Source organism: Protopterus annectens, chromosome 8.part0, assembly GCF_019279795.1.
Source record: "Protopterus annectens isolate FY-2018-M chromosome 8.part0, PAN1.0, whole genome shotgun sequence".
NCBI lineage: Eukaryota > Metazoa > Chordata > Ceratodontiformes > Protopteridae > Protopterus > Protopterus annectens.
Genome location: NC_056741.1, coordinates 562000973 through 562015620, shown reverse-complemented (window position 1 = coordinate 562015620; position 14648 = coordinate 562000973). Strand labels below are relative to the sequence as shown.

General features: G+C 43.1%; 1 protein-coding gene across 1 annotated transcript in view; it reads left to right on the top strand.

The window, feature by feature from the left end:
* EIF2AK3 (eukaryotic translation initiation factor 2 alpha kinase 3) overlaps window positions 1–14648 on the top strand; it is a 928830-nt gene that overhangs the window by 475070 nt on the left and 439112 nt on the right. The gene's annotated exons all lie outside the window — the stretch shown is intronic.

The window sequence follows — 14648 nt, the reverse complement described above, 5'->3', positions numbered from 1 at the left end:
TAGGGGGGCCAAAAATTTAAGGCGTCCCAGAAGATCACCAACTCCTGCATGGGACCTCAATTTGGTGCTGGAAGAACTCGCCCTGCCTCTTTTTGAACCAGCAGCTACTGCGGATATAAAGTTTTTTTCTTGGAAAACAGCTTTCCTTTTGCCAATCACTTCATCAAGAAGGGTTTCAGAACTACAGGCCCTCATGGCTGTGGAGCCTTTTATTACATTTTATCCGGACAGGGTGTCCCTCAGGACCAATCTTTCCTTTATGCCTAAGGTGGTATCCAGTGTGGCTCTTAACCAAACTATTCACCTGCCAACATTTTACCCAAATCCGCAGAATAAGGGGGAGCGGATTCTGCATTCATTGAATGTACACAGACAACTAAGATTCTACTTAAACAGGACCAAATCTCTAAGAAAGTCTGAGCAACTACTGGTGGCATTTGCTGCAGGATCAGAGGGGAAGGCTATATCAAAGCAGACTATTTCTAAGTGAATAAGCCACTGCATTTGTTTCTGCTACTTGCATCATGGTAAACCAGTGCCCAAGGGAATCGGGTCACATTCCACCAGGGCTGCCTCTACCTCCGCTGTTTTTCTCACAGGAGTTCCAACCAAAGACATTCTAGAAGCTGCTACTTGGAGCACTGTTCATACTTTTACAAAACATTATCATTTGTCTCTCTTCTGTAAGTCCAGGGCAGGTTTTGCCACTGCAGTTCTGCAGGGTCTTATAATGCTATTTAGCTCCATCCTCTCATCCATAGCTTTGGAATCCCACCCAAATGTAATGACTGCAACAGTGAAACATGAACATAGTACAGTTGTGTACACTTACCATAAATATAGATGTTCGAGTGTATTCACTGTTGCAGTCCGGGTTACCCACTCGCCATCCCCCTTTTTTCTAGAACTTCTCTTTCCTTCACTATATTCTAAAGCCTTTGTGGTGTATTTGCTTTTAGATGAAGGTAAAGTTTATGTTGCTAAAAGTGCATTTACTTATATATATATATATATATATATATATATATATATATATATATATATATATATTTATTTATTTTTGCTCCCCATTTGGGCGGCACCTGATATCTGGGTCAAGAAAAACTGAATAAAATGGCGTCAGCTGCATGTTTTATACCCCTGACGACCTGCCGTCATGGAAGAGGAGACAGCAACCGATGCAGGACCCAAGACTTTGATATTCCGGCCGACTGAAGGCAACCTTCCAGCAGATTTTCCCAAATGTAATGACTGCAACAGTGAATACACTCAAACATCTACATCTATGGTAAGTGTACACAACTGTACTTTCTTCGGCATGTCCTTCCTTGAGACCTCCCAGAATTTAGGTAGCTGTGGAGTCTGACCCTAATGAGAGGAATGGTGACTAGATAACATCAGATTTATAGTAATGTACTTAACATAACTTGGCATCTGTGTTATCTGTAGTCACCATTCATCACGATCCCACCCTCCAGTCCCCTGCCTGGAAGATTGGTTAGATTCAGAGGTTCTATTTGGTTTCTGTGGTTTATCTGATGTCCTTCAAGAATGCAACTGCAGTCATAACATGTGGGTTGTCCTGCCTCAGGCAGCCCTCGGTCGTCCGGATTCCAAAGTCTGGGTCCGACGTCGGCTGATGTCGCATTTCTCTCCGACGTCAGAGCGGCTGGAGTATATAAGCATCAGCCGACGCCATTTTCTTCAGTCTTTCTTGCCGTGCGGTGCCCGAAGCAGAAGCAGTTCGCAAGTGCCGGTCGGTCAGCTCCTGTATTCTACGATTCCGAAGTCATCAAAAAAGCTAAGTACCCCGTTGGGGACCTTTTCTTGCCTCAGCCGATGTCAGAAATTACTGAAAAAGTTAACAATTGTCTTTTTTGTGGTAAACAAATACCTCATAAGGATTTCCACTCTTACTGCCTCCCTTGCCTGGGCCCAGACCACGACGTCTCGGTCTGTGTAGCCTGTGCTCGCTTCAACAAGCGCACTCTCAGGCGCCGGGCGGAGTTCGCTGAAGACTTTTTCGGCGATAAATTTGCTTATACCATGCCGTCGGATCTTCCGACATCGCAAACTCCCAAAAAGCGAAAAGACCGGGACCGACATCCTCGGCCCACGTCTACTACCGACTCCACGCCAAAACCTAGCGAGAGTGCTCCGGTTCCCTCTGAGACGGTCTCTCCACCGCTCCGAACCGAAGACACCGCAGTACAGACGACTCCGATTCCAGACATTACTTCGACACCAGTTATAGATTTTCCTCCGGGTACCGAAACCGAGGAGATGCCCGAGACCATTGCTGTAGACAAGGTCACCCCTGCACGTGGAGCTGCCAGGCCTCCTATGGCCATGTCTATTAAGGCCTACACTAGGGCTAAGGCAGCCAGCAAAACAAAGCATATTACTTCCAGATCCTTACCTCAGCCGACTCCAGAGACACAAATTATGTCCATGGCTGCTGATTTAATTTCCATGATTAGAGGTTCACAGACCCATCCAGAGAGAGCATCCCAGCCTCCTCCTGATAAAAGGCCCCGGGTTGAACCCTCTGACCCTACTCCTTCAGATGAAGACTCTGAGGGCTCTGTCCACTCTGATAGCCAGGAAGAGCTCTTCCAGACCTATGAGGACTCAGATGCAGAAGATTCCATTCCTTGGCCTCCCCTCCTGAGGATATTTCCTTTGGGGAAGTTCTGCACACCATGAGGGAACATTTCAAGTGGCAGGGCCAAGAATATTCTGATTCCAGGAAATGCCTTAGGACTTTCCTTAAGAAGCCTCAGCACAGGCCCTTAGCTATCCCTCCTGTACTTGATGTTCTGGATGATTTGTATTCTGATTCTAGTGCTACCCCTGACACTCTCCCTCCTGCACCAGCCAAGCCAGACAGGTATTACAGGGTCCCAGAAACTCATTCCCATTTATTCAGGGCCCATACTGTTGATTTGGAAACTATTTCACAGGGGCCTAAAGGAGTTTCAGCCTCCACCTCTAAAAATCCTTTGCCCTCCAACAGGGAGGCAAGGTCTTTAGAGAGATGGGGTAAAAAGGTTTACACTTCCACTACTTTATGAGAGCTTTAAATTGCCTTTTTCATATGTTCCAATATCAGGATTATCTCTTAGAAGATTTACAAAAAACACTAGCTTCTCCTGATCCTTTAGACAGGAAGACTTTGCAGGAAGCTGTACATAACACTCAGCAAGTAAGCAATCACTTCCTGCAGTGTGGATATGATGCACTGGAAGCTTCATGTAGGGCAGCTATGACAGGGGCAGTGATGCGAAGACATGCTTGGTTAAAAGATCAACCTCTACCAGATCATGTAAAAGCAAAACTTCTGGATGCACCTTTGGAAAAGAACAAGCTTTTTGGTGCAAATGCTAAGGATGTGCTAAAGACCATTGAAGAAAAAGCAAAATCAGTTCAAACTGTAAAGGATTTCCTCCAGGTTCAACCCCCCAGATTCAGTAGGAATTGGCCTTCAAAAAACTGGTCCTTTCCTAATCCAGAAAAGTTTCAAAGGGGTAAGAACAGACGTGGCCGAGGAAGAGGCCAATACAGAGGCCCTTACAGGGGACGTCAATGGCAGCCAGGAAACCAAAGAGGAGACACAGGGGTTCCTCCTGCCCAACAACCACAATCTCAATGACTTTCCTCTACTACCGCCTACCAGGGAACAACTAGAAGCTCCCTTGGGCGGAAAATTATCTCTGTTTACAGAAAACTGGCACAGACTGACAAAGGACAAATGGATTTTGGACATTATAGACCGAGGGTACAGGTTTCATTTTCATACCCTACCAAGAAAACAAGGCATGCCAAATCTACCACAACATCAAAGGGCAGAGGCTATCAAGCAAATCTCTCTGCTAACTCAAATGAAAGCAATAGAAAGAGTTCCACAACAAGAACAAGAACAGGGATTTTACTCAAGACTGTTCCTTGTTCCAAGAAAAGAAACTCAGTGGAGACCAATACTGGACTTGTCCGCATTAAACACCTTTCTCATAGTACCAAAGTTCAAAATGCTGACTCTGCAGCAACTCCTTCCCATGCTGGGCAAGGAGTCGTGGCTGATTACTCTGGACCTCAAGGAGGCATACCTGCATGTCCCTATCAGACACAGTTGCAGGAGATACCTCAGATTTCTTGCAGGGCCAGAGCATTATCAATTCTCAGTATTGCCATTTGGCTTATCTACTGCGCCCAGAGTGTTTACAAAATGCCTGGCTTCAGTAATTGCTCATTGCAGGCTCCAGGGTATACAAATTTACCCGTACCTGGACGACTGCCTCATACAAGCGGACGACAAACTGATGTTGACAAAAAATCTGGAATATGTCATACGATTACTTCAAGCTCTGGGATACACAGTCAACTTCCAAAAGTCAAGACTGCAGCCATCCCAGCAAATAATCTTCTTAGGAGCCAAACTAGACACAGCCTCTCAAATGGCTTACCTGACAGAAGACAAGCAAGAGAAGTTAACTCAATACTTCAAAGATTTAGCAAAACTCACCCAGATGACTGCAAGGAGATTCCTACAGGCCCTGGGTTACATGGCATCCTGCATTCTACTGGTTCCATTAGCAAAACTACACATGAGAAAGCTTCAATGGTACCTAAAAAGCATTTGGTCTCAGCACAGCAACAACTTGGAGACAATCATACCACTCATTCCATGCTTACAAAAAGAATTCCTATGGTGGGCTTCGGTGAGCAGGGAAAACACAGGTTTGTCATTCAAAAAAAACACAGATAACACAGACCATGACTTCAGACGCCTCAGACCTCGGATGGGGGGCGCACATGGAAGGCAGATGTATACAAGGACAATGGTCTCCAAAGGAAACACATCTGCATATAAATCAAAAGGAAATGCTGGCAGTAATGCATGCTATCGAGGCCTTTCAAAACCAACTCCAGCAAGGTCACTTAATGATACGGACAGACAACACCACTGTGATGTGGTACATAAACAAGCAGGGGGGCACTCACTCTTATCCCCTTTGCAGACTGACAATGCAGCTTTGGGAGAAATCACTGAGTCTAAACATCCAGTTACAATCACAGTTTGTTCCAGGAAAAGACAATGTGTTGGCGGACAGCCTAAGCAGGAATTTCACAGATCCACACGAGTGGAGGTTGCATCCGAAGGCTTTCAGACAACTAACTTCGACATGGGGCAAGCCAGAAGTGGACCTATTTGCCTCTCACCTCAATCATCTACTACCAAAATTTTGCACAAGGACATACCATCCAAAGGCTTGGAGAATAGATGCTCTTTCATTCAACTGGAGCTCCCTAGCAATCTATGCATTCCCACCTCTGCCACTGATGACCTCAGTATTACTAAAGATCAAAGCAGAGAAGCCCAAGGGAATCATAATAGCTCCGGATTGGCCAAGACAACACTGGTACCCACTACTACGGAGCATATGTCACACCAGGAGGTGGGCCCTCCCTCAGTGGCCTCTACTTTTGACTCAGCACAATTTCGAAACACTGCATCCAAACCTTCAGACTCTGCAGCTAACAGCCTGGGAGGTCCCATAAATAAATTCAACTTACCTCTCTCTAAGGAAGTTCAGCGGATACTAACAGAGGCTCGAAGACCGTCCACCAGAAAGGTCTACTTAGCCAAGTGGAAAAGATTCAGCAATTGGAATACCAGCAAAGGGCATGATGCATCATTACTGAACATCCCACTTATCTTGGAATATTTGGCAGATATGTTACAGAGTGGCCTCTCATATTCATCAATAAAATACATGCATCTGCCATTTCAGCTAGATACAACACTGATCCTCCTGTTTTTCTCACCCTTACTAAGACAATTCCTCAGGGGAATCAAGAACATTAAGCCACCAAGAAAGGCCCCAGTGCCAGCCTGGGACCTCAATTTTGTCTTAGAAAAACTGACTCTACCTCCTTTTGAGCCAGCAGCTTCAGTTGACTTGCAATTTCTCTCATGGAAAACAGCTTTCCTGTTGGCAATTACCTCAGCAAGAAGGGTTTCCGAACTACAGGCCCTAATGGCAATACCACCCTTTATTATTTTCCACAGAGACAGGGTTTCATTAAGGACCAACCCTACCTTTATGCCAAAGGTGGTATCTAGGGTTTCTCTAAATCAAGCCATTCATCTGCCTGCCTTCTTCCCCAATCCTGAGAATAAGGGGGAAAGGCTTTTACATACCTTGGACATTCATAGACAACTTCGATACTACCTGGACAGAACCAAGGCCAGTAGGAAGTCTGAACATCTTTTTGTAGCTTACGCCCCTGCAGTCCAAGGAAGAGCAATTTCAAAACAGACTATTTCTAAATGGATTGGACATTGCATCAGATTCTGTTATTCCTTTCATGGAAAGACTGTTCCAGCCTATGTCAGACCACATTCCACCAGAGCTACAGCCACCTCTACAGCATTTTTAAGAGGGGTGCCTACAAAGGACATTCTAGAAGCTGCTACATAGAGCTCCGTGCATATATTCTCAAAACACTACAATCTCCCCCTATATTCCAGATCCAGAGCAGGCTTTGCTTCGGCAGTCCTGCAGGGTTTGATTGCCACACCATCACTCACCTAGAGCATACCTCCTCCCCCAGCTAAGCTATGGTATTCTACCCACATGTTATGACTGCAGTTGCATTCTTGAAGGACATAGTACAGTTTTGTACCTACCATAAATGTAGATGTCCGAGAGACATGCAACTGCAGTCGGGTTTTCCCTCCCTCCATACCCCTCTATGCTTAGGGTCCACTCTTATCCCTCTCTCTCGTAGCTGGGGGATATCTGTTATGGTGTATTTGTTTTATTGCTCATGTATTTGTTTGGAATCCTGTTTTTGTCTTCCAATTTGATTACAGCCTTCCTTGGAGGGCACCTGGCATCTGGGGCAAGAAACACTGAAGAAAATGGCGTCGGCTGATGCTTATATACTCCAGCCGCTCTGACGGAGAGAAATGCGACATCAGCCGACGTCGGACCCAGACTTTGGAATCCGGCCGACCGAGGGCTGCCTGAGGCAGGACAACCCACATGTTATGACTGCAGTTGCATGTCTCTCGGACATCTACATTTATGGTAGGTACAAAACTGTACTTTTTCCTTCCTTGTGCAGACTCGATCTGAGGGAGTGTATGAAAGCAGAGCCATATGGGAGGGGAGGAGCTTGAGCAAAGCTATGTTCTGAGTATGCCGGCTTGGATCTGATGTCAGATCCATGACCCTAACGTGATGAATGGTGACTACAGATAACACAGATGCCAAGTTATGGTAAGTAGATAACTATAATTTTTCATTTGTCTCAAAAAATGCTTTAGAAAGTGACTTGGAGGAGGCTTTTCCATTTCTAGAAATGCAGCATTTTCAGTGTTAATATAAGAGGTATGCTTGCTGACACAGTAAGAATCTTTCTGATGGGTTTATACCAGAGTATGTATGCGCCACTTGAGTCTGATTGTGTATTTTTTGTTCAGCAGCTAATCAGATCCTTAGTCAGTGGGTTGACCGAATTGAGCAGAGGCAATACTGTTGAATGTTTCATTTTCTCTTTTCCTCCTATAAGCAGGGTTAGTTTTTGATGGTTTACCAACAGGTGGTCGCAGCCAAAGTAAACCAAAGTACATCAGGTTAATGACAGGTCTAGTCCTCCACCAAATTTCACGAGGGAGTCCTTTACTGTAAAAGGTAAACCCTTCCCTTTTTCTCATGTGGCTATACAAAGGCATGGGGCTTATGTTTCTCAACATGCTGCTCCTGGTGCCTAGTCTCTGTAGTTAGCTCTCAGCAAGGCGATCTGGTGGTCACTGTTTCCCTTCAAATGGGTACTCATTCATAGGGTTTTGAATAGCAGTGTTAACACCAGTTGCCACCTTTTAATGGTCACCTTCTCACTTGCTAGACCTGACTTTGTTATTCCCTCCTTTTATCTTCAAATACTGGCCTCTATAATACTTTAACCAGTTCTTTCTTTGGAATGATGAGAAATCGCCTTCTCCATGGTTTCCTTCTCCCTAAATCAGAGCCATCATGGAGACTGGTGTTTGGTGCCTTCTTTTTTCTAAGGTTTGTGGTGTCTGGTCTTCACTATCAGGTTTATGTTTGTCCTTTAGGCTTTCCGCTGCACTATGAAAGTTTACCAAATGCCATATCCTGTTTACGACCCACTGTCAGACTCTGGGTATTTTTTTTTTTTTTTTTTCTCTTTTTTGGAAGACTTTCAAATTCCTGCAGAGTAGGTTTCTTGGTGCTTGGAATTGTTGTGTTAGTTCTCTGCCTTCCTCTCCTAGCTAGAGTTCAAGTTGAACCTCTGGAAGTTATGTTTGGCACTTTTGTAAAGACTGATCATTCTGGATTTCTTAATGGAGTCCTGCCTAATATTTGGCCTTTTTTCTCAAGTCAAATTCATGCCTAACCAGATGGTATTTTTGGATTCTCCAGGAGGAAAGTTTTCTCAACAGAAGATCCATGATAATTTTTGGACAGAATGTGTCTTTGATTCTCTTCTTACTATGGCCATGTATTTTTATGAGGAAACTTCTTTGGAATGTCCAAAATTGTTGGGCCCAACACTTTCTTTCCAAGAGTCTAGTACTGCCTTTCTACAGATGAGTGTTTTAGTGGTAAACAAAATATTTAAGTATTTTTTCTACGATTTCCTCTCTCTCCTCAATGCCAGTGCAATCTGTTTTGATAGATTTTTCTCACTTAGTTTGGGAAACACTGTCAAAGGGGAGGCAAGTGCTAGCCACTTGAGAGCCCAAGCACATTGGTGGTGGTTCACTCCTTGAAAATCCTTCATCACCTTTGGACTCTGGGTCATTTTATGGTTGTTTGGACATCACCTCAGCCACATTGTACTTCGACATTTTCAGGAGTACCAGGTCTTATCCTTTGAGTTGGATGGCATGTGTTGCCTGGGGTGCTGGCTTCTGTATATTCTGGACTCTTCAGGCATTTGAGCAGTTCATTGTGGTAAACAGACATCGCAGATCCTTCGGAAACCCGTGCAAGTGAAAACTCGAGGAGTGGTGTATCAGGATCCAGATGTGAGGAATGCCACAAAGAGTTCTATTTGCCTCCTTTCAAAATAGACAGCTTTTGACATTCTGTTCCATATAGCCTTGCGGCCATGCTTGCAGGACAGACATATTCTGGTTTCCTTTGATGGGGAATGTTCCTGTTTGTATTCCATCCTTTTCAGTGATTCTCAAGGTAATTTTGAAGGTTCAGTAAGAAATGCCAGAGTTCATTGTGGTAACTCCCTTTTGGCCTAGGCAATTGCGTTTCTCCCTTTTAATGGTATTGACCAAGGGCAATTACCACCGACTTCCTCACAATCTGGATCTACTCAGACAGTATATGGGGCTGCTGATCTACCATGATTTGGAGAAACTGCAATTGACAGCATGGATGATTCAGTCTTGACTCTCATTTAGGCACTTGTATTTTGATTTTTGTGGATTTGCAGCAGGTGTTAAAGGAAACCAGAAGTCCTGCTACTAGAAAATCTTATCTTTTGATAATGGATGAGGTTTTCTAAGTGGTGCCTAAATTGGTGCAAAGGGTCCATTACAGTTAATTTCCCTAGTCTTGAAATGTTGGGATGAGCTTATTCAAGGTGGCTTAACATACATGTCCATAAGATCCATGTAGTAGCCATCTCTGTATGTCTGCCTATGGATTCCCCTCCTCCTTTTTTGATAAGACAGTTTGACAGGAGTATTGCATATGAGAACCCCTCACATGCATATTTCTCCTTTGTGGGTTCTTTATTGTGTTAAAAAAATGACCCTACCACCATTTCAACCAGCAGCTCATGCTGATCTTAAGTTCTCAGCCTGGAAAACTATTTTGCTTATTGCTCTAACAACTACAAGGCTAGTTTCTGAGCTGCAGCTCTCTTGGTGGGACAACGTTTCTTGATTTCTACAGTTATAGGGTGGTTGTGATATACACTAATCCTTCTGTAGTGCTGTAAGTGGTTCAAGAATTTGATCTTAACCATATATTTTTCTACTTGGGTTCTGTCAGAACTTTAGAATTAAAGTTTAATGATACTTTGTATCTTGGATGTGCTTCAACAGCTCAGATCCTACCTTGACAGAAGAAAGCCCTTTAGGAAGGCCAAAAGGCTTTGTACTGCCTTCTATTGGACATTGAAAGGCCAACCTGTCTCTAGGCAAACCATTGAATATTGGTTGTCTTCTGATATTGTTTGTTATTACACCCATCATAGTGAGGCAAATCCAGGCAAGGTAAAGGCATATTCCACTCTTCCTCTTCACTAGCATTTTGGAAAGGGGTGGACTCCAAAGTTCTAGGGGTATCAACTTCGTCTTAAGTCCATACCTGTACAACGCACTACAAAATGGATGCCTTTGTTAAATCCAGAGTGGGCTTCACTAGGACCATTTTCCATGGGCTCATCTTCCTAGGATGGATAAGCTTTGGAAGTCTACCTATTTGCCAGTAAGGCAGTGTGTTTGTTGAACATACTGCAGTTGCACAAGTGTCAGTTGCTTGTAACAGTAGATATTCATTGAACACTCAGTCTTACTGGTAGTACTCTCCAACCATTTTCCTTTAGTTTGATGTACATCATTTATGGTTGTGAACACTGCTGTTTTTTGTTTAGTAGTTTTTGGTGTGTGTACTGGTTGGCTTTGGTTTGGATGTTCTTAATTCTTGCATTTTTCCACGTGCACTTCCTTCTGGGCAATAAAAAAACTGAGGGCTGTTGTATGTGGTTGTGAAGGACTATCATGCTTTGGCAGCTGATTGGTCCTTCACAGCCACAGACAAGTGTGGGAGGGGGGTGCTGAAGCTTTGAGAGACTGCCAGAGGGAGGTTAGTAGGGCACTACCACCAATATACAAGTAAGGCAACATTTTCTATTAACATCTTCTGTCTAAAAGTATCTACTGTTACAAGTAAGTGGTATTTGCACAACTGTACTTTCTGATGCTGTAAAAGCTTCCTCTAGGGCAGCTGCTATAGGTTCTCTGATCAAGTGATATGCATGGTTATATTCTCAGCCCCTTACAGAGGATACTATGGTAAAACTCCTAAACTCCTTTAAACAAGGGCATTGTTTTTGTTCCAGATGCTGCCAGTCTTTTCAAGCAATTGCAAGAACAAGTTAAAATTATGAAGGACTCTAGACAGATCTTGTACTTCTGTGCCAAGATACCAAAGGAATTACCCTGCAAAACCCATTTCTTTCACTTGCAAGGAAGCAAGGCCTTCTCATAAGGCCATGATAATGTCTGAAGAAAGATTTCAGAACAAACTGGACAGGGACTCTAGATCTGGGGGTGGGGCACCTTACTCACCACTCGGTCCATCACTTCCCCTGTCCAAAAGTCTCACCTCATCTCTAAAAAAAAAAAAAAAACTGGCTACACATCACTTCAGACCAATGGGTTATTTTAGACATTCAAAAGGGGTACAGAATGATTTGGAAGGAAGTGTCTCCATTGATTGGCATCCCTGCTTCTAGTCAGATAGAGTTGCTCTGTGCCATCTTTCAGTCCTTGCTCAAGCACGACACTATAGAACTGGTGTCTCAACAGTATTTTAGGAAAAGGGTTCTATTCCAGACTTTTCCTCATCCCAAGAAAAGGAGAAGATTGTAGACCAATTCTAGATCTCTCCTCTGTCAACACCTTTCTCTTTTTCCTATCTTTCAAGATGTTGTCCCTGCAAACTTTGCTTCCATTCATTCTCCCTCAAGCCTTCCTGGTGTCTCTAGACGTAAAGGATGCCTATCTCCACATTCCTATTCACTCTGCTTACAGGATATTTCTGAAGTTTTCTTCTGGCTCATCACATTTTCAGTTTCTGCTTTGCTTTTGGACTCTGTGTAGCGCCCAGAGACTTTACAAAGTACCTTGCTTCAGTCGTGGCATTACTGCAGGACTCTGGCAATCTGGGTTTTTCCTTATTTGCACAACTTGCTAATACTGGCATCTTCTCAGCAGATACTCTTGACTCATCTCAACTTCACCCCAGCACTACTTCAGGGCCTGGGTTTCACACCCTAAAAAGTCATCAATGAAACCAGCCTAAGACCTAGTTTTCTTGGAGTACAGATTAGACAGCAAATTCAGAACAGTGCATGGAGAGTAATATTTAAAAGGAGGAGGCGTGAGGTTTAACGGAAGGCAGGAATTGAGCAATTTGTGTAATGTTAAACTGAATGATGATTGTTGAAAATAAAATGTATATGCAAAATGCATGAAAATGAAAAGTGTTTGCTATGGTTAGTTTTCTTTTCTGTTATATGTACCTATGCTCCACTTAAAGAAATCCCAATCCCTCCGAGCTACACGCTCTAGGGACCTAAACCTTGTCACCACAATAAACAGAACATGCCGGAGGGATAGATTCATGTCCCAGAGACTTCCCATACTCTGGAGTAAACTACCTATCTATATCAAACAAAGCTCATCATTAGCACTCTTCAAGAAAAATCTTGATGATTGGATGGAAAATAGGAAATTCACCCCGGGGATCACCTCTGTGGCTCTTCTCGACAGTGGCACAGGAAAATAATTTTCTTGGGTGGCAAAAGTCAAGGTACCTTTTTGGCTGGGCTTGTATAGGCCCCAGGGCTGATAGCCTAGTACCTACCTATGAACCTATGTTATTGTCTGCAATTTAAGAATTTAATAAAAGATGCTAAAATGTATATGTGCATATTTGTATTTGTACACACGTGTGTGTGTGTGTGTGTGTGTGTTTATATATATATAATGTGTGTGTGTGTATATATGTATGTATATATATATATATATATATATATATATATATATATATACACACACACACACACACACACACACACACACACACACACACACACACACACACACACACACACACACTGGAATTCTTGAGACTCGCAAACTTGATTCTGTAGTGGCTGCAGAGCCCTGCTGTACGTTTCTGGATAAAGAGTCAGTGGCGATGGACATTTTTGGGAAGCATGCTTAGGCCACCTGTACTGTTGCTCTGAGAGTGTCAAGTTCTCTTTCTAAAATGTTGTGAAGATAAACAATGTGGAAAAAAGTGCCAAAAGTAAACTGATAACCAAAAATAAGGCACTGGAAGGTTCACCAGAATAAAATCCACTGTTTTATTGATTGCACACGATATAAAAAAACGTAAAACACATCCAGAACGCATTAACTGTATCACCGTTTTCATCACAAAAACTTCTTCAGATGAGCATACCAACTTCTGAAACCCCTTTATATACAGAAACACCCCCAATTAATCAATTAACAAACTATTATATTTTTAAAAATACAGTGCAAAAAAAAAAATATATAGTATTTTTGCACTGTGTTTTTAAAAGTATAATAGTTTGTTAATTGATTAATGCGATCCGTCAGGGCCAGTGGAGTTGCTATTTAACTTATAGTGTCAGAACAGGCTGTGTGCCATGAGAATGGAGGTCATCCCTCTTCATAAGGGTGGACCATCAACAAACTCCAGAAACTGTAGACCCATTAGTCTATCTAGTCTCAAATGCTAAGCCATGAAACAAATTATCATGGAAATGATCAACAGAAACATAGGAAACCTTCAGACCCAGGACCTAACCCAGTTTAGTTTTGTCAAGGGAAGGTTATGCTTACTAAAAATGGTGGACTTCGTTGAGAAGGTCACCAAGGCAATGGATGAGGGTAAAATGGTGCATGCTGCCTACCTCAACCTTACTAAGGCATTTAATGCATTACCCCCTTTGATACCCCCTCGCTTGGTCAGTGATCAAGGAGCCTCAGGCCTTACCACTGACCCTGGAGAGGGACGTTCACTTGGAATACAAATGGATATACTCCGTATTTTCAGATGCAGCTCTCTGTACCAAGTACAATTTTCCTTCAGAGCACGCAGGGAACGCAGTCAGCTCAGGGTCTGGATTTCTTTATATCTGTCTCCCTCCAGGGCCCCAATAAGGCTGCACACCAGCACAGCTACAGGGTTAAGTCCTCAGCTGAGTCTCCAAGCCAAGTCTTCCAGCATCCTGTCTGTGAAACCAGTGCTTTGTGTCTCTGTTCCAAGTAGCTGACACACACACCCTGTGAAATTTGATTTTACACACACACACACACACACACACACACACACACACACACACACACACACACACACACACACACACACACACACACACCTGGGAAGGGCTGATGCAAATTTGCCTGCTCTGCCCAGAGTATAATGTAGTTATCACTGCCACCAGACACCATCATCTATGCTATGGCCCTTAAAGGGTGTACGGTTATACTGTGCAATATTAATACCAATACAAATGGACTTTGTCACCAAATAAATCTAAGCACTCTCAAAGGTGAAATACTTTCTAAAAGGACCAGCCACAGTAAAAGTTTTAAATATTAATAATAAATAATAAAAGAACATGAAAATACTGAATACATTTTTATAGTAAACCACAGAGTTCAAATCACAGGACATTTTGAAAATAACATTGATGGACATACTCAGACAAATAAAGAAAAATAATATCTAAACTATGCTTCACTATATTTTCCTGACTGAATCCAGAGGAATTACTATTCCCTACTTACTTAACAGAGCAAGGCAAATGATGTTGTGCATGGTCCTTCT